The sequence below is a fragment of the Tachysurus fulvidraco genome, chromosome 25 (genome assembly GCF_022655615.1).
Source record: "Tachysurus fulvidraco isolate hzauxx_2018 chromosome 25, HZAU_PFXX_2.0, whole genome shotgun sequence".
Classification (NCBI taxonomy): Eukaryota; Metazoa; Chordata; class Actinopteri; order Siluriformes; family Bagridae; genus Tachysurus; species Tachysurus fulvidraco.
In genome coordinates this window covers 6,366,278-6,386,346 of record NC_062542.1, presented here as the reverse complement: position 1 = coordinate 6,386,346, position 20,069 = coordinate 6,366,278, and the positions used below count along the sequence as shown (strand labels likewise).

At 37.2% G+C, this 20,069-nt stretch overlaps 1 protein-coding gene across 2 annotated transcripts in view; it reads right to left on the bottom strand.

Annotated features, from left to right (window-relative positions):
- Window positions 1-20,069, bottom strand: part of LOC113659192 (G patch domain-containing protein 8) — a 116,627-nt gene that overhangs the window by 13,306 nt on the left and 83,252 nt on the right. The window lies entirely within an intron of this gene.

Genomic DNA, 20,069 nt, shown 5'->3' with positions numbered 1-20,069 from the left:
GTTTCCATAAGGGTTTGGTAATGCGAGTATTTGTTTAGAGGTGTTCGAACACTTGTACACATTTGAAACTGCAGTAAAAGATTGCAATGAGAAAATGTAAAAAAAAAAGAAAGAAAAAGAAAAAAGAAACACACTGTGCTGACTGCAGCTCTTTCTGACTATTCTTATGGGATCATTTTGACAAATGGTGCTTACTGGCTGCAGCGACACCCCTGTTCTGCAGCACTTACTGACGATGCAAGCAGGATGTCAGCAGGTTCGTTCATCTCCCATCGCTTCCTCACAAATTCATTACACATCCTAAAGACACTGCTGTAACTACACTTGTAATCTGGTTGAACCAGGTTTGGACCAGATTTCACCACGGAATGATATTCTTGGATGTGGGAGGCAGCAAGAAGCCTCGGGCTCTTACTTGCAAAGCAAAATTAAAAGCTTTAACAAATCCCTGGTCACTATAAACAGTACCTTTGAGGACTGCGGCACATATCTATGTGTAAAAAAAAAACTGTACTGGCTTTTTGGGGATTCAATAATGAAATATCTGAAATAAATTATTCAATAAATAAATAAATAGATAGATAGATAGATAGATAGATAGATAGATAGATAGATAGATAGATAGATAGATAGATAGATAGATAGATAGATAGATAGATAGATAGATAGATAGATAGATAGATATCTTAAAATAGAATAAGAATGAGACATGCAAAGACAGATGGAACAAACGAGCTGCTACTGTTGAGTGATTCTTTTGAAAGACTCATTATTCAGTTGCTACAAGCATGAACTACTGTATATGACGACATGATCTCTTCAATGCCAGTTATTAGTTTAATCCGTAATCATCAGATGTAATGAATATTTCGACTTTGTGTTTTGAACAAGATGCCTAGACTTGGTCCTGAGAAACAGGGTCCATATTAATAAATCAATATATAATGGATGCTCTGACAGATTATTATTATTATTATTATTATTATTATTATTATTATTATTATTATTATTATTATTATTATTATTATTATTATTATTATTATAACCATCAAAATACTACTACTAATAATAATAATAACAATAATAATAACAATGATAATAATAATTGTTATTATCATTGTTATTATTATTGGTAGTAGTAGTAGTAGTATTTACAGAAATTTAGGGACTCCTTCCATGATTAAAGATAAAAAAAAGTTACCTTTTCATCAAAGTTATTAAAATATTTAGCTCCTTAAATTGAATCGATTTCTTTTGAAGAATAAGTCTAATATTTGAAAACATACTGAGGAGGTATTTACAATTTTTAGCCCCCTAGAGTTTGAGAATCTTCATTAATTCTTTTTACCAGGACATCGGTAAAAAGAAGAAAGGAAATGGAGAAAGCAAAAAGCAAAAAAAAGGAAAAGCAGAAAGGAAATGGACTTATGGGACATTTTCAATCAGTATAAACAAATAAAGAATTTCATCGCCGCAAGTCTGATATAAAACGAGTCAGGACTCGTGGCTTTCAGTGCGAGACGTTTGTTGTTCCCTCTGTTGGGATAAATGTACACCTAATTTTAGTGGTTGAAGAGAACACCTTCAAATGAATTTTAGATGCTTACAGTATGAGCAAGCACTTTGGGCATCTCAGAGAGCAGAAATGGGTTTGATATCATCATTTCCTTTAAAAAATTAACTAAATATTTTGCTTCTTGTAGGTTAAGTAAAAACAGATATTACTACAAATTCAAAAATAATCATCACTGTACAGTTTGATATGACAAAGAAATTCAGTGCTGAACATGGGCACACCAAAACAGGCACAAATTCCACTTTTTGGCCTTATGTAAAAACACTAAAAACACCTTAGACTATGCTAAAAGGTAGCTTTCTTAATCTTCTCTCAACACTGTGCCAGAGCTTAGAAGCCATGTAAAATAATCCTGAAAAATGATACTTGGGATTAGCAGTAGGTCTGCCTTGGCTGAGCAAAGAGTCTGAAACGGGGTTCAGTGCTTCATGAGATCAGTGATAACTAAATAGTAAAAAAAAAAAAAGTTCTTTTTTTTCTTTTACTTAATCAACAAACATTTCCAGAAAACCTTCAGCACTAAGATGGTATTTAATTCAATGAGTAAAGCAACCTGTTTTTGTACATTTGGACCTTGCTTTGTGGTTTTACCTCAAAATGACTAGAGGCTAATCATTCCAGTGTAAATAATCTTACCGATCCATTTGATATGTTATTACTGGTCCAATCAGGGAGTGTGGGAATATTATTGTTTTTTTGTTTTTTGTATTGGTCTAGATATATCTCTTCTTAATTATTGGCTAATATTCTTTGCGAACTAGATTGTGTGCTACAACAATATCTTCACATTATATCACAATATCACTCATAAGTTCAAAAATATTATGGCCCATATTCATAAAGATCCTAAGAATGATCTCAGAGAGCTCCTAATTTAGCTTAAACATTTCTACCTAGGAAGCTTATCTCAGAGCAACTCTGAGCATGGAAAATACAGCTACTTTTATCTTAGATAGGAGGCGGGGCTAAAGCTGTTACTAGGTATGACACGTTCTTTTGAAGACTGTGATTGGTTGTCCAATAAAAAAGAAGTGATTTTAAAATCTAGTCTATTATAAGCCTTTACTTTTTCTCTATGTTAAGATATTTGAGGCTGTATGTACTGTAGGGATCACGTTTGTGACCCATTGTATTAGAGACGAGCTAACATCTGTATGTTACAAACGTTAGAAATGTAATGCAAATAATTTTGTAATTTCACAGGAAATGAGATTTCTAAAAAAATTGCTGTGATACATCGCTCTGTATAACACAGATCTGTAAGTGGATGTCTAATTAAAAGCGGCTTGTGTAAAAAAACATGGCTGCCATTAGCCAATCAGATTTCAGCAGCCATTTCCTCGCAATTATTATTATTATTATTATTATTATTATTATTATTATTATTATTATTATTATTAATATTATTATTATTATTATTATTATTATTACCTCATTTATTTGTAACCTTTGTCCAGGTTTTATACTTTTTAATTCATTTTTTGCCATTATGTTATTCTGTAGACCATAAGAATATATATTTCTACCTTTACTGATTAAGCACATCCTGATAGTTCAAATAAAAAAGATGATGAAAAGTGCAGCTGTTCATCCTAATGCTGAGTTGCATTCAAATACAACCCCTGAGCTAAATATGATTCATGAAGTCTGCATGCAGTGTACAGGAGTAATAAATCTCTCAGAGATGTGATCTGAGCTCGGAGATGGGGAGGCAATTTCAGTGGCATCTGTCAACTGGTTGCACACCGGTGCACAGTGTACAACATCACAACTGAGAGTTTTATAGAAGCTTTCAATGTAAAATCTATCTATCTATCTATCTATCTATCTATCTATCTATCTATCTATCTATCTATCTATCTATCTATCTATCTATCTATCTATCCATCCATCCATCCATCCATCCATCCATCCATCCAAGAATTAGTGTATCTACACCAATCAGCCATAACATTAAAACCTCCTGCCTAATATGGTGTAGGTTCCCATTCTGCCACCAAAATAGCGCCCGTGGACTCCACAAAAGCTCTGAAGGTGTGCTCTGGTATCTGGCACCAAGACATTAACAGCAGATCCTTTTAGTCCAGTGAGTTGCGAGGTGGATTATTTGTCCAGCACATGCCCAGATAGCTACAGTAGCAATCTGAGCTCAGAGATGGGGGAGGCAACTTCAGTGTCATCTGTCAACTAGAAGCTTTCATGTAAAATCTATCTATGTTCCCAACACACATCTATGAGCCTTGGGTTTGTATGGAATTGAATTGTTTTCAGTTTTTAGTTCCTTATAATTGTGTACGTTTGTTCGTTTCTTGCAAAGCTACGTTCAATACAAAATTTGCCACAAATTTAATTCCATAATATATTCCACAGGTGCCGTCTAACGAGTCAATCAACGTTATTTATGTCACCTGCCGAGGGTTTTAATGTTATGGCTGATTGATGTACTGCAAGTCATAATTTTCTTACTTTGAGACCAGCATGCACAATTTCACTGCAATGACATGTCCTATTTTTCCACTACGTGACCATTTTTTAAATGATATAACTTGTTCTATCTCCTCCTGAGACAGAACGAACGTACGTTTATTTATGCAGTTATGTTGTTTATTTTTCTCTGTAACGGAAAGATTTCTGTAAATTCAGGCTTATACAGTGCACAGCGTCTGTCCTTGATTCCTTAACGATTAATGTGGCTTGAATAGGTTTTGCATCGATACACGTCATTGTTCTTTCTTCATAACACAAGGGAAGTTCATCTTCTATCCTCTAAGAGGCGGTAATTAATGCAGCGTACACAATCCTTTATCATTTTGACATATAGGAGCTAACAGAAGCTGCACAGCAGGGTAGATTTTACAGAATTAAATTTTATATTTGTTTAGATGCAAACGTTAGGCATGTAAATGACTGTGTTTTAATATTTGGCCTTTTTCCTTCGTTCACTTTCCCAAGTTCCTGCATTTTTTTTCTTGCATGCAAAATTACCATTAATCGCTCTCTGAACTCACAAATCTGTCTCTCAGTCAGTGACTGAAAAATGTTTCACTCGACCACCGTTTTTGAGTAATGATCATGTAGATAAGGCCTACAGTTATGTCTACTCATTCCTGTCACCCGTTTTAGATTGAAGCCTTGGGCAGAAACTTCAAAAATTGCAAGCAAAATGCACTAATTTACATCTCACAGCAGGCAAGTAAACACAAGCCAAAAGTTTTGTATTTTAATTTTGCCAGCATACTCTTTCTCACTCACTCACTCACACACACTCACACACACACTCACTCACACACACTCACTCACACACACACACACACACACACACACACACACACACACACACACACACACACACACACACACACACACACACACACACACACACACAAACACTAGACCTGAAAACACAGCCATGTTCAGCTCTCTCGATAGCAGGAAAATTTTAAAATAGTTGAACAGAATCATTATAAGGCAAATTAAACAAGCAAAAAAAAAGTACATTCAATGTTTTTTTTTTTTTTAACAATGAAGACTTAAAACCAAAGATTAGAAATGTATGAATCAAATGAATCAGTTAATGCAAGTTGTTAAGGCAATAATTAAGGCATATTGCAGATTTCTATTAATTTGGCTGCTCCACATATCCAGCTTTCAGAAGTGTGTAACGGTACATAGTGAAGGTTTCTAGGAGGTTTGTATTTGGATTATTTTGGAAGATGTCTCCAGTGTAAACACTTTGTAACAGTCAGAAGGGTTTTTTTAGACATGATAAAGCCTTGTGGACAGAATCTTGAGGGCTTTGCAGTTTCTTGGTAACATTAAAAGCTGTATTTTTTTGTTGTTGTTTGATTAAATTCCTAAGAGGAATAACAGCAGGTTAGAGAATGACTGTATTTATAGCTGTTTATAGTGAAAGTGATATAAACAGATAAAAATGTACAAGTGTCATTTTTAAAGAATAATTACCCAACAAACAAACAAAAAAACCCCGCATGCTGTGGTATAAGACACTACAAGGCCACATCACACCATCCTGTTATTGATTATTTTCCTCTAACGGCAGATTCCACAATGTCATATTCCTTAGTTAGAGTAGATAACATGTCAACAACGTACAAACATTTACGCAAGTGACCAGTTGAGGGTTAAAGGCCTTGCTTACGGGCCAAGGAGAAGCAGCTTAGTGAACCTGGGATTCAAACTCATCACCTTCTGATTAAGAATCCAACACTTTAAGCACTGAGCTACTATTTCCAAACACAATCAACACTCTCTGAAAATCCCTCACAGCATATAACAGTTTAATAAAGAAAAAGGGCACTTTTACTTTCCTCACAAAGTAGTCCAAGATAATGCAGCTGACCAAACAACACCAGGGGAAGTTATATACTGTAAGAATAAGGCTCCTCAACACCCAAACGGTGCATGAACACCAAAATATTACACCACTTTAGAGAACCGTTAAACACCGTTAGAAAATAAACTCCCAAAATCTAACTCTGATCCAACTCTGACTCCAGAATATTCAACTAATGAAATCTGAGGTGTTGTTGTGAATGCTACATCGCTGATGTGGTAGCTCAGTGGTTGATCAGAAGGGTATGTGTTTGAATCCCAGGTCCACCAAGCTGCCACTGCTGGGCCCCTGAGCATGGCCCTTAAGCCTCAGTTGTATAAATTGAAATAAAAATGCCAGCATGCTGTAAATGTTACCAAGTCTGTTAGTTGTTTTTGTAAGCCTGGTTTTTAGCACTTTCTCTGATCTTGACATCTTGTTCCTAGTTTGTTTGTCCTATGCCAGTTTTGTACCTGAAACTGACATTTCTTGGATCGAAGCCTAATTTCTGCTTCGTTCCTATATTTTTGAATAACGAGTTTCTATTATTTTGGACTTTTCAATGTTTTTTGTGAAAGTCCTGCCTTTGCATCCAATACCAAGTTTCTTCCTATCTGCCATCAGCGATATTGAGTTTTGAGCATGAACGAAAACATCGAGGATATAATTCCCTTTAAGCTCTTTAAATGTTTAGTGGATCTTGGATCTCAGAGCTGCTTCTCGGATTTGCTTGTTTGTTTGTTTGTTTTTCTTTTTTCTAGAAAATTATTCCTGAGCAAATGAACCAAGAGTGCTGCGAATGAACGGGTAACTGTAAACACAACAAAAAAAAACGATCTCATGATTTCGAACAATGCATTGATTTAAAGGGCAACAATGGAAATAACAATTAAGACAAAACCGTAAACTGATTATTAATTATAATTATAATATACTAAAAGAAGGACAGACAGGATTGGTGTTGAAATAAGTTTAGACTGATGTGTAATTAGGCTGTATGGTGATTCGCCAGTAACTCTGATACTTTAAAACGATTTGTCTATTTGTCTTTGTCAGGATTTTGTAACTTTTGTTTGTCATTGTTTGGAGATTTGTGGAGCTTTTTTGTGCAACACATGATACTTCTTTTAAATTCCTACCTCTGCCTTTACTTTCTATTAGAGCTGTATTCATGATAGACTCACGTGAACAGAAAAGAGCTTTGGCTTAATGTGTGTTGTAATTATGACACGAATATCATGACTTATTTGTCGGTCATATTGTTAAGAGGCTACACGTGTCAATCACATCATATTCTGTGATAGTTGATTTTTTTTTTGTTATTTTAAATATTGAATCATTTCCTTAGGAATCAAAATCGTATCGTATCGCGCTATAGCAGAGTCATCGGTATCGTCGTATCGAATCGTATCGCTGCCTCAGGAATCAAAAAATCTTTTGAATAAGTATCATATATTGTAGAAATTTTTGCTTTACACTCCTACAAGATGCACACACTGCCAGACAGATTAAAGCCAGCATTACAGCTTAACAGAGACGTATCCACATACATGATGGATTTACACATTACTTCACAACAGGAGCCTACATTCTGGGATTAACACAAAGATTACCAAGTACCAGGCACTTTGAACTAAATGCGATTCTCAAAAGCTTTTAGTGAAATGGGTGGTTAAAAATCCATTTCATTCGATCCTCAACCCGGATTTCCCATCCTGCATTCTACTTTAATGCTGATTGTACACTAAAGCTGCCACTGTCACTTTTCTTCTTCCTCCTGAAGCAAAACGCCAACATGAGGATTATCCTAAACCCAATCTGCTGCTGCAAAGATAGGTACATCCACATGAAACACTTCTCTATCCCACCTCTGCCTCTTGCTAAAGGAACACAGACTCGCATGTCTATAGAGTTCTCATGTTGGAAAATGACAGGCTGTCAGGTTAAGTGTTTCACTGCTTTTTCCTGCTGGTGGGAGGCCTGTTTGTGCTTTAATGAATTTGTGCGTTAGGGCCTGAGAGGATAATGACGTGAGAATATTTGAAGCAGGTGAAAGAGAGAGAGAGAGAGAGAGAGAGAGAGAGAGAGAGAGAGAGAGAGAGAGAGAGAGAGAGAGAGAGAGAGATGTGTGTGTGTGTGTGTGTGTGTGTTTGGAGGAGATTTAGAGATTGCAGCAAGGTGCACCGAGCAGCTTTTCTCCACGGCTTTGATCCAGGAGGACAGCTAGCGCCAGAGAAGCATCAATCGTGCTCAGTGATGTTGACAGGCTGAATAATTTAGGATTGAGGCCCTCTGCTGTATGCACTGTGTCACCCAGAGATGTTTGTTAACCTCCGTGCTATCTCCTGTTCTGCAGATTGAGGATCTGCAAGCTTTAGGCTAGAAGATAGATCGGGTTTGATAGACAAAGAGAGAGAGAGAGAGAGAGAGAGAGAGAGAGAGAGAGAGAGAGAGAGAGAGAGAGAGAGAGAGAGAGAGAGAGAGAGAGAGAGAAAGAGAATGTGGGGGGTGTTGGTGTTTGCAAATCTGTGTCAACCCCATGCATAGTGTACATAATAAACAGCATTTTCAACAACATCAAAAATACCAATTTTATTCTAAAACAGTCTGAGATATTTTAAGTTCCTTCGAATCCCAGGGAAGCCACGAGACTTAAATATACACACAAAAACTCAATTTTCTAGAAATCCCGAAACCAGCGACGCGTAACAGACCCAGTCACGTGACCCGTCACATGATCCGCTACCTCGTTCTACTTCTCCAGACTAATCACAACCACCTGTTCCCAATTAGCACGCTCCCCATAAATAACCCAGACGTTAATTAAATCTTTGTAAAATCTCGCTTCTAACGTTTCATTAACAATATTACTGAGCCTTTTGTTTGTGTACATGCTTTTCCGGTATTAACTCTGTCAGACTCTTTATTGAGTTTTGCCTAACGTAGTTAAATCTGTCTGCAGATCAAATGATAATTCACCCGTCTATGGACTTTTTTTTTTTCCGTTCATCCTTCAGGTGATGAGAACGAGACAAAAAAAGTGTGTAACTATCCAGCTTGGTAGAAAAAGGCTTATAGTTATCAAAAAGTATACGCTAGTTTATTATGCTTTTTAGTGGCGGAAGGCTAAATTTTGTACATACATAAATAAATATGCTACAAGGATAGCACTAACCATAGAAAAGATTTTTTAATAATTTTAAAAGTTTTATTTTTGGCTCCTAGTTTGTTAATATAATGGCTTGAGATTATTTTATTATTTTATTAGCTTATTATTATATTTTTTTTAAAGGCCAAGATATGCAGTTTGTGCCTATTTTGGGATTGCCTAGATTTTAAGCACTGGATTTCTTTGTCGTGACCACAGTGGTGGTTATTGGATCATATGAAAATAGACACTCGGGGCTTTAAGAATTTGTATTTGTAGTTCCAAAAATGATCTATTTTTATCTAGTCTACTAGAGCCAATCATGGCCTACTGGGGCAATATGTTCATAGAAAAGTTCCAAAAAATGAACAACCAAAAGTGCAAATGTTTCTAACTTCACAGTAAATGATGCTATAGAACCCAATTCTGCTTTGTGAGATGCCTCGAATGCTTGTTCATAAGCATCTACAATTTGAAGGTGTTCTCTTCGACCGCAAAGATTGTGTGTAAGTTTATCCCAACGGACGGAAAAACACACATCTCGCACTGAAATCCTACAGACTCCTGACTTGTGGTGATATCATTTGTCTGTTGAAAAGGTCTGAACATACTGAGCACTATGAACGGTTGTAAAAGAAATATGAAGAGAAGCGAGGATTTAAGCCGATTTCTCTCTAGATCAGACTGTAGATTTGTGCATCCTATCATTGTCATATCGATGTCTAGAATTAATTTCTATTTGGCGTGATTTGATGGCTGAGGTTTGTATTTGGAGGAAACACAGAGTGTATTGGGTAGAGCGACGCCGACTTGAAACACTTGAAAAAAGAGAAATCATGTATTCAGATACCTTTAATTCTGAGTGTAGTTTCTAGTTTCTTATTGTACCATTGATGAGAGCTGGAAATGCATTTTAATAGCTTTTGATATAATAGACATAACCGACGTATTATGAGTTATCACTTAGTTAACTATCTTATTACATAAACTTGTGTCCAAAGTCAATGCAGATTTTTGAAAATTAGGAAAAACTTAAAGGGGGGCACAGTGGCTTAGTGTTTAGCACATTCGCCTCACACCTCCAGGGTTGGGGGTTCGATTCCTGCCTCCGCCTTGTGTGTGTGTATGTTCTCCCCGAGCCTCGGGGGTTTCCTCCGGGTACTCCGGTTTCCTCCCACGGTCCAAAGACATGCATGGTATCTCTGGAAAATTGTCCGTAGTGTGTGATTGTGTGAGTGAATGAGAGTGTGTGTGTGCCCTGCGATGGGTTGGCACTCCGTCCAGGGTGTATCCTGCCTTGATGCCCGATGAGCCCGAGATAGGCACAGGCTCCCTGTGACCCGAGGTAGTTCAGATAAGTGGTAGAAAATGGGAAAAAAAAAAAAAAAGGAAAAATTTAAGGCCAAAACCACCCACCAAATACTGTGACAAAATCAGTGTAAACTACAGATACAAGCAAACATAAAGACTATGGGTGATGGTATGGCACACACAACAACACAAGAACAACAAAAGCTTGGCAAGGAAACACACAGAAACAGAAACTTGTACAGGTTTGGGTGATTAGTACATATGACATATGACTTAATGTAGACTGTGTGTGTGTTCGGGTGTGCTGTTGCGATGTGCCACTAACTAAAACCTGTATTATTTTGTTCTACTCACACAAACCAGATGCTTTGTGATAAGATCAGCAAGTCACATGTTAAATCTGGAGCTGTTCCCGACAAGCAAGACAGTTTTAACAATAGAGGTCTGGAATTTACAGATGTTACACAGCTTTGTAAAATATAACAACATTATCGAGCACATTATCACACATTTCTTAACTTGTGTTTCCTGACACAGGGACAAGAAATAGCCTCAAGATGGTTTGTGCTGTTCTGTGTAGAAAATGAATGACTTTCATTTTTTTCTTCCTGCTCTAGGAGCTTCTCATCATCTCTCCAAAAAGCTCCAATGCTAAACAATATAAATGAAAAACTGAACCATTTTTAACATATAAATACACTCACAGGACACTTTATAAAGAAAACCTGTACATCATCATATTATCCAATCTGTTAACTCAAACCTGGGTCTTAAAGTGTGCATTCTGTGATGCTTTTCTGCTCACCGCGGTAGTAAAGAGTGTTTGTTTTTATTTTACGTATTCTAGCCCTCCTATCAGCTCAAGCCGATCTGACCTTTCTCTTCTAACCTCTCTTTATGAACAATGAATTTTATTGCTGTGTCTGAAATTCTAAGAGCTAATGTGAACATGGTCATCTGAGCCTGACATTTTACACATTTCCCTGCTGCCACATGATTGGCTGATTGGATAACAGCATGAATGTATGAAGCAGGTGTACACATGTTCCTATTAAAGTGGCCAATGAGTACCGTGTACTGTTGAACCTGAGAGATGTGTGTTTGCTTTGGTAAAACACTTAAAGGAAGTGATGGACAGAAACAATCAGCTTTAGATCACACACACACACACACACACACACACACACACACACACACACACACACACACACACACACACACACACACACACACCTAACCATCTGGAGTAGGTTTTCTGGACTAACTCCAACAAGATGCAGGAATCCTACACTACTCACTGGGGACCAGTTAACACAAGCAGCTTTTCACTTTGCTCTTTACTAAAATGTTCTCATTAGCTGTTATAGGAATTGAAATCTATCGTTCGTTTTGAACAATTTGGATTTTATTCATCCAAGGACGAGGTAGAAGCAGACGTAGAAGTAACTGGAATTGTTGAAAGTTCAGTTTTCATTTGCTAAGGTCAGCAAATAACAAGATACACACTGTAAAAAAATGTGTTGTCTGAACAACCATTACTTATAAAAAATAAATAAACTAAACACAAATAACAAAGTAATTTTAACTTTCCAACCTCTACTTAGCATATATAGTGTCTGTAACATAAATATATAAGTTACAAGGTGAACCTAAGTGTATGCCTAAATATAATGAAATAACATAAGTCACATCAATTAGTATTAAAAATGCATCAAATCTAAGTAATATTATTATTATTATTATTATTATTATTATTATTATTATTATTATTATTATTATTATTATTATCATTATTAACATAATATTTTAAGTATATGATGAGCCACGTGATTTCCACATCTGGAAAAAACTGGATCCATTTTGTGATGTGAAGACGGTGGAAAGACTTAAGCTTAACTTTCTATAAACTAAGCAAAATATTTGATTTTGAGGTTTTAACATTAATAAACACTTGTTTGTAGTGTTAGGTGAAGATATTTTCTGAAACGCAAAGAGGCGAAGACGCTAAAAAGAGGTAAAATTTGTCGTTTTAACGTACATTCGTTTATTTGTGTTAATGTGTTTGTGGTAAAGAAAGAAATTTGACTTTTTAAATTGATTTTCTGAATTGCTACAAATTTAGCTTCAACAATTAAAAAAGTGTTACTTAAATACTTATGAAAGTCTAGTTTGTACAAGTAAGTTATTGTATGAAAGGAGGAACGAGTGTGTACGCGATTGTGCAACTGCTAAACGCAGTGTGTCTCCATCGAATGAATGTTCTAGTGGTTAATTTGTTTGTTTCAGAGGAAAATGACCATGCATCGCGTTGGTATGTTTGCTTTAAGATAATTCGGACGAAGCTGTTCCCGCCCTGGTCCGTGTAATATTAGGTCATTTTAGTATATACAATCTTTTACTGAAAAGGTCTATGTTAGTAAGACACTGCAATGTCTTGCCTATTCATACTAAATATAAAACTGTTTTTTTTTTGTCCTTCTAGTTCAGAGCAAGAAAGTGTTGCAAAGGGGGCAGCATGAAGGAAGTGTCCTGTTGGAAGTGAACTTTCATTTGTCAATTTGACACATTTGTTGTACATTCATGATGTGTGGTTTTAGGCTTCACCATTGCATTGCAGCCTGTTTCAAAAAATAAATTGAAATGCTTTATTTTGTGTGATTTGCATGTGTAATTTATTTTAGTGAAGTGACATATGGTGACCCATACTAGAAATTTGTGTTTAACCCATCCAAGCAGCAGTGCAGTATGCAGACCAATAGCTGATAATCTACAATAAGTTAAAATTTTACATTGGTTCAACTCAATTAATTGTCTTTTTTAACATAAATGAGCTTAAATTTTAAGTTAACTTAACTTGCAATTACTTAGTAGATTCGATCATGTTACATATATTTTTAAATAAACAATGTTGTGTGTACCCAAAAATTTAAGTACATATAACAACGGTTTTCTTGTTAATTTTAAGTAATTTTTTTCCAAGTTGGGTTTACTTAAAAATTGTGATGCAAAAATGGTGCATACATATTTTAAGTATATCCAACACATCGTTTGTACTAGTGCAGATGATAACCCATTCTTTTACTACTTAACCATTAACCGGTATTTGTAAGTATACGGTAAATAAGACAAATTAGTGGAGCTTCATGTTGCAAATTTTGACTCGTCCCATTGCTCCAAAAAAAGATGAAATAAAATAAAAAATATATATTAAGCCATTTATATTGATTTCGAAATCGCAGGAATAAACGCAATCTCTTCATTCCTCTTCACTTTCATCATTTAAACACCATCAGTTACATCATTTAAACACATTTTAATAAAACAAGTCACTTTATCTACGAAACTCTTGCCCCTTATGAACTAATGTCTCTAGCAATGCAGTTAGTCTCCGGTCCGATGAGCTGCCTTCTGCTAAATAATTTATGTAAATGCATGAGATTTGATAACCACAACATCTGCTACAGAAGCTGGGTTGGTTCATTTATAGAAAACGAGAGTCCCTGAACTACAGAAAGACGCTCAGTGCTCAGTATGGTTCATGCAAATGTATTGCTAGGACACAGTCCAAGACCTGGTAGCCTCTGGAATATAGGTTTCATATAGGTTATTTATTTATTTATTTATTTATTTATTTATTTATTTATTTATATTTTAATTTCCAGTTGTTGTTTTTTTTTTCCTCTTCTGTAGTGATAGCATACAGTAAAGTACGTCCCAAATCGCCAAATACTTATGCGCTATTCTATGCCGGTTTGTTATATAAATAGTGTGAGTGTGGAATGTTGGACACTTCATGCACTCGACCCTCGCAGCTTTGCTCTCGTAGAGGAAGATACCCGGGGCTACGACTCACTGAATATTAACGTGGAAAATTATTCGAAGACGGGCGACGACACTCTGGTGGATAAGAATATATACATATATGAATATGCTTTAAATTAGTCCACATTAGTTCACTGTATTCTGTTACAGCTAGTGACATTGCATTAGGTCGCATTACATTATAGAGAAGAGTGTAAGTGCACCGTGTGTGGCATTTCATACGGGACGCGGCTATGATGTGTGAATTATATAGTGTAGTTAAACCATCCAAGTTCAGGAACTAGCATGTTGCTGTTGTTGTCATTGTTTTCCTGATCAGGGTGAGTGAGGGTTCAGGGTCAAAATCTGATCATCTGATGCAACCTTTCCATTTTATCTGGGCTTGTGAACAGTGCTGAGAGATATTCTCTCTGTGTCTGGGTAATTCAGCACCTAGCATAGTATACAGTATTAAAAAATGGTGTATGAACATTGCTTCATTTTTAAAACAGATTCTACTCCCTATTCCTGTAATAATACTGAGTAGCACCGAGGTGTCATGTTCTACAAAGTAACCTTAGAGCTACGATCCCCAACCTTTTGTGCGCCAGGGACCGGTTTCATGTAAGACATAATTTCACGAACCGTTGAAGACCTTCAATAATTACTTCATTGCCTCATTTTACATTCTCTCGCTACATATTATGCATCGAGGGCTCTGTGCATCAGAATAAACCTGTATTTTAAGTACGACTCCTGATACTTTCTATTAAATGTACAGTAGCTTTCGATTTCTTTTCAGTCGTTTGTTTTTTATTCATTTCAGCCACTTTGTGACGTTAATTTTTGGTATCACGTGACTAAAACAGGTACGTGTCAAGCGTATTAAAAGAGAATGCGTTTAACGTCTTTCAGTGTGATTGTCAATAAAACAGAAATAAAATTAATTATTTACTCTTTCTGTGCTGCCAGCTACAAAATGACCCACGGACCGATGGTTTAGAGGTGAGACACTTTAGACCCACTGACTTAGATGTTGCCAAAAAAAGACAACCTGAAGAACCCCAATAGTTTGACCTTTTTACCACCAAACGTGCGTAATTTGATTACTAATTCAATATTTTGCTATCAAACAAGATCCATAGATATTATCCCCATATTCCTGGCATGTTTAATTCTTAGCAAAAATTAAGATCCACTATGTTGTAAAATCTAAAGACTTTTGTAGTCCTGTATTTAATAATATTTCAGCCTAGAACGTGACAGGAGGTTACGGCTTGGGTATAAATAGACAAGTCAATACAGCGATGCTTTCAATACACTGAAATCAACATAGAACTTTTCAGGAAGGCAAAAATCAATGTTTCAGCCAACAGATTTGAAACTTATCGAGTCTGTAGCTTCTGAACATACAACCGAGGAGCTCGGTGCTTGCCGTAACGCTATAGCATCATCCTACAACCTTGTTATACATTATGCAATAAGGCACAGGAAGCATTAATTCACTTCAAAGAAGGCTTCGGCAAATGTTCATTTGGGGTGCTGACCATTTTAAAAAGAAGTTATTTTTTAGGACAACGCACATCTACAGTACTGTATGTGTCTGACAAGTAAAGGCAGCCATCTGTAATGAGCTCTCTCCTCCTCTTTCTCTCCTCTCAAACTTTCAATATCTCTTCCACTTTTTCTCTCCCCACGTACCGTGTGTGTGTGTGCGTGTGTGTGTGTGTGTGTGTTTGATTTAGCCACCAGTAGCTAAAATACCATGTCACATTAACATTGTGCTTATATAACATTTAATTCCTACCACAGTGACTCAGCACATGCACTTCCTGTTAGAGATAAGGAACGTGACACAGCAGTGTGAAGCAATTCATATTTCTAACGTTAATGATCCTGAGCACATTTCCCATTTCGTTGGATTCTTTATAGCATTTTTATGGGAATTTAAACCTTGAATTTAATTAGAATTTGAACTCGTAGCTGTCACGATTAGGAGACGAAGGCAAATGCAAGTCCAGGTTGTTTATTAAGTACAACACCAACACTAACTATAAAAAAGTCCAAACCAGAAAATATGAATAAAAGGATAAAGTTAAAGACTATGTGTGACGACACAGAGGCAAAAGGAGCAACAACAGCTTGACTAACACTCTGAAACATGGGATTTTATACTGTATATACAATTCACCTGTCTTCTGGCTCTGTGTGTTGCCTTCATTTACTATTTCACAGAAGTGCACATGAAGCTTTTTCCCATTGCCCAGAAACAACCACAAAGCAACACAAACACAAACTCGCTCGCCCGGAAAAGCTCCTATTGCTACTTATAAAGCAATAACTATAAAAATAAAAACAAGTTTCGTTTTGACGCAAACTCCGGTAATATTCATGCTGCCGCTGCTGGAAACCGAGGACTAGTCCTGTGATAAAGAACACAACCTCACTGTGTGTCTGAGCACACTTGCATATTCTGTCTAAATATAACCAAGAAAAAATACTCCTGCTGTGTTGAAAGGCCACACATTCACACCTTCTGTTAAACCTGTTATACAACAACAATATCCTGGATTTGATTCATAAAGAAAATTATTTAAAGGCATGACCGATTCTGTTAGAATTGCTGTCAGTCCTTTATGATTTTAATAAACCATGTTCTTTAAACTTTAAAGGAAATATTCTCTTTCATACTAAGCTTTATCATTAACAAATCATGATCAATGGACTGCCACATATTTATTTTATGATTAAATTCAGAGTTATGTTTTTAGGATTACATTTTAGCTAATGATTTTCTGCAATACACTGGTATTTTATCTCTACCTAATGAGAGCGATACAGCAGAGCTTTAGGGTTTTAGTCCTTTAGTCTGTCCACTCAAAGAGATCAGCTTCCAGAGCTTTAACCATCTTTACACTCAACTTGTAGATCACTGGCTATTAAAACCATTGTATCTGATGTAACTCAAAGAAACTTCCTTATGCAGCTTATATCTAGGTGTTATTTTGTGCATGTTGTGATGCTTTTCTGCTCACCACGATTGCAAACAGTGGTAATTTGAGGGACCATTGGGAGACCTTCCTGTCAGCTCAAGACAATCTGTAAATTCTATCGTGACCTCTATCTTCAACAAGGTGTTTGATTGTTGGTCGTAAAATCCTAAGAATTTGCATTATTGCCTTCTGAGCTTTCTTTTTTCTCAAACAGTAATTAAGAAAAGCTCTTTGGTATTTAGGAGTTAAGTTACAAAAACCTGCCATTTATGCACAGAATCAGTAATTAGTAGCTATTAGAGCTATTAGTATTTCCTTATTTAGCTCCATACCTGAGCATTTGTTACACCAATCTGTTCCATGGACATGTAATTATTTGTTTAACTTACTTACTCACTCACTCACTCACTCACTCACTCACTCACTCACTCACTCACTCACTCACTCACTCACTCACTCACTCACTTACTCACTCACTCACTCACATACTCACTCACTTACTCACTCACTCACTCACTTACTCACTCACTTACTCACTCACTCACTTACTCACTCACTCACTCACTCACTCACTCACTCACTCACATACTCACTCACTTACTCACTCACTCACATACTCACTCACTCACTCACTCACTCACTCACTCACTCACTCACTCACTCACTCACTTACTCACTCACATACTCACTCACTCACTTACTCACTCACTCACTCACTCACATACTCACTCACTCACTCACTCACTCACATACTCACTCACTCACTCACTCACTCACTCACTCACTTACTCACTCACTCACTCACTCACATACTCACTCACTCACTCACTCACTCACATACTCACTCACTCACTCACTCACTCACTCACATACTCACTCACTCACTCACTCACTCACTCACTCACTCACTCACTCACATACTCACTCACTCACTCACTCACTCACATACTCACTCACTCACTCACTCACTCACTCACATACTCACTCACTCACTCACTCACTCACATACTCACTCACTCACTCACTCACTCACTCACTCACTCACATACTCACTCACTCACTCACTCACTCACATACTCACTCACTCACATACTCACTCACTCACTCACTCACTCACTCACATACTCACTCACTCACTCACTCACATACTCACTCACTCACTCACTCACATACTCACTCACTCACTCACTCACTCACATACTCACTCACTCACTCACATACTCACTCACTCACTCACTCACTCACTCACTCACATACTCACTCACTCACTCACTCACATACTCACTCACTCACTCACTCACTCACTCACTCACTCACATACTCACTCACTCACTCACTCACATACTCACTCACTCACTCACTCACTCACTCACTCACTCACATACTCACTCACTCACTCACTCACTCACTCACATACTCACTCACTCACTCACTCACTCACTCACTCACTCACTCACATACTCACTCACATCCTCACTCACTCACACACTCACTCACTCACTCACTCACTCACATACTCACACACTCACTCACTCACTCACTCACTCACATACTCACTCACTCACTCACTCACTCACTCACATACTCACTCACATCCTCACTCACTCACACACTCACTCACTCACTCACATACTCACTCACTCACTTACTCACATACTCACTCACATCCTCACTCACTCACACACTCACTCATATACTTAATCACTCACTCAACCACTCATTCACTCACTCACTCACTCACTCGCTCATATACTCACATTCTCACTCACTCACTCACTCACTCATTTATATACTCACTCACTCACATTCTCACTCACTCACTCACTCACTCACTCACTCATTTATATACTCACTCACTCACATACGCACTCACTCACTCACTCACTCACTCATATACTTACTTACTCACTCACATACGCACTCACTCACTCACTCACTCATATACTCACTCACTCACTTACTCATATACTCACTCACTCACTCATTCACTCATATACTCACTCACTCACTCACTCATATACTCACTCACTCACTCACTCACTCACTCATATACTCACTCACTCACTCACTCACTCACTCACTCACTCACTCACTCACTCATATACTCACTCACTCACTCACTCACTCACTTACTCATATACTCACACACTCACTCAAATACACACTCACACACTCACTCACTTACTCACTCACTCACTCACTCACTCACTTACTCATATACTCACACACACACTCACTTACTCACTCACTCACTCACTCACTTACTCACTCACTCACTCACTCACTCACTCACATACTCACTCACATCCTCACTCACTCACATACTCACTCACTCACTCACTCACTCACATACTCACTCACTCACTCACTCACTTACTCACATACTCACTCACTCACTCACTCACTCACTCACATACTCACTCACATCCTCACTCACTCACTCACTCACTCACTTACTCACATACTCACTCACTCACTTACTCACATACTCACTCACATCCTCACTCACTCACACACTCACTCATATACTTAATCACTCACTCAACCACTCATTCACTCACTCACTCACTCACTCGCTCATATACTCACATTCTCACTCACTCACTCACTCACTCATTTATATACTCACTCACTCACATTCTCACTCACTCACTCACTCACTCACTCACTCATTTATATACTCACTCACTCACATACGCACTCACTCACTCACTCACTCACTCATATACTTACTTACTCACTCACATACGCACTCACTCACTCACTCACTCATATACTCACTCACTCACTTACTCATATACTCACTCACTCACTCATTCACTCATATACTCACTCACTCACTCACTCATATACTCACTCACTCACTCACTCACTCACTCATATACTCACTCACTCACTCACTCACTC